The 2,154-nt window shown below is 48.2% G+C and overlaps 1 pseudogene; it reads left to right on the forward strand.

Annotated features, from left to right (window-relative positions):
- LOC107152579 overlaps window positions 1–1,784 on the forward strand; it is a 15,359-nt pseudogene extending 13,575 nt beyond the window's left edge.
- Window positions 1,785–2,154: the final 370 nt, after the last annotated feature.

The following is a 2,154-nucleotide window of genomic DNA, read 5'->3' on the forward strand; positions in this document are numbered from 1 at the left end:
CACACACACACACACTAGAAATTCAAGGTTGGGAGGCTGGGGCTGTAGCTCAGTGGTAGAGCACTTGCCTAGCATGTGTAAAGGGGGGGGGGATCACTTCTAGATTCAGCCTACTTCCAGATTCCAATTTTCTAGCTCAGTAATTTCAGTTAAGATACTTCACCTCTCTAAATTTCAGCTTCCCAAACTATAACATTGAAATAAATAAGTTCATCTCCCAGGGTTGATATGAGGAATAAATTAAATACCAGAGAATGCTTCCAACATGCCACTTGTCACACGGTACATGCAAGTTGTTTCTAGTTATTTGTTCGTTTATTTATTTATTGTGGTGCTGGGGATTGAACCCAGGGCCTTATACATGCAAGGCAAGCACTCTACCAACTGAGTTACACCTGTAGCCTTCTATTTATTAACAGTATCACAATTTTCATTCTTCTTGTTATTATAGGGAAATACCTTGCAGGTAAAGCTTAGGGAGCACTCACAATTTGAAAAGAGCATCTGTCCATGTTTGGAGTAATCTGGGAAGAGGGCAGATCATGAGGAAGTGAACTTGATATAAAATGAGAACCCTTTGTCTTCTTTACTGCTTAAATAATGTATGGCCAGCATCCTGACTCCCTGCGGCAAAAAATTGTCTGCATTTAATGATAGAGTGCTTGGGTACTTAAGGCTTTAGTATCACTGATTGAAGGGTTTGTTCTTATCATCATAAATGCCAAGATCCTGATTTTTTTAACTCCACAAACATCTTTTACCTGCCTTATGCCAAGGGGGAAAGAAGCATCTAAGACAAGAAAACAGAGTAAAATGAAAAGAACAGAAACATGGGCTTCCTGGCCCCGCCCCCACTCAGTCTTCATTCTAATGCATTTTCTTGCTTTAATTGCAGTTCAGTTTGGTGGCTTTAATAGATTTCCTCCATTGAAATACATAATGAGTAGGCATCCAGGAGTATAGGGAGTGGGGTATGGGAGTCCTGGAATGTTGTGGCCTCCTCACCTCTTATGAGTGCCCCCCACTTCCCAAGCTCTGTACTGGTTCAACTATGAGCTGGTGAAGAGATGGCTGAATGGGCCCAGACCAAAGGACCAGACATCTGTGGGCATCAGCTTCGTAGCTGGCGGCATCTCAGGGACGGTGACTGCCATCTTGACTCTACCCTTTGATGTGGTGAAGACACAGCGGCAGGTAGCGCTGGGAGCTGTAGAGGCTGTAAGAGGCCCCGCGCGTTGACTCCACCTGGCTGCTGCTTCGGAGGATACGGGCAGAATCAGGCACCAAGGGACTCTTTGCAGGCTTCCTCCCGAGGATCATCAAGGCTGCCCCCTCCTGTGCTATCATGATCAGCACTTACGAGTTTGGCAAAAGCTTCTTCCAGAGGCTCAACCGAGAAAAGCCTCTGGGCCATTAAATGGGGCCAGGAGATGGACTGTCTAGCTCTTCCCGTGGATCTGGGGGGCAGGAGGAGACTGAGTCAAGTGCCTTTTCCTCAGCACTCAGGGGACGGGCCTCGTTTCCCTTTTCTCCCAACCAAGAGCCCCAGGTAGGGCTGTCCCCCAACCCTGGGCCATCCAGGCCTTCCTTAGACCCAGCTAGATTCCTGTTGCTCCCCCTTTCCAGGATCATCACTTTCCCACCCCCAAGTTCAAGACCAAATCTGTTCTTTGCCTGCCTCTTGTGTTTGCTTTGTGTTTGCTGTAGCTGGGCCTCCAGGAGCCAAGAAGCCCTGAGCTAAGTGTTTCCCTGCCTCTTCATGCTGTCTAAAAATGATGAACTTCTGTGTGGTGCTTCTGTCTGCTGCGGCCAGGCATGGGGGGAGTGGCCTAGGAGGGATCCTGATGCTGGCTTTGACTGACCAGAGTGGCACCCATGAAGAAGCCCTCCTTAACTTAGGGAGGGTCAAGTTGAAGACCCAAAATTGAGGGAGGTGACAAGTTGACATTGTGGCCGTGAGGTCCCTTCAGTGTGGACCCAGTGTGTTAGAAGAGAGAGACATCTCCCCAAAAGCACACTTAGGTGACAGGGAAAGACAGGCAGTTTCTTAACTGCCAGGTTCCGGCTAATGGACACGTTTGCAACTTTGGGCTAAAGCTGAAATGGTTGGACCTGTGGCATGGAAACACCCCCCAGGGCTGACTCTTATCCTGT

The sequence above is a fragment of the Marmota marmota genome, unplaced genomic scaffold, assembly GCF_001458135.2.
Source record: "Marmota marmota marmota unplaced genomic scaffold, marMar, whole genome shotgun sequence".
In the NCBI taxonomy this organism is placed as follows: domain Eukaryota; kingdom Metazoa; phylum Chordata; class Mammalia; order Rodentia; family Sciuridae; genus Marmota; species Marmota marmota.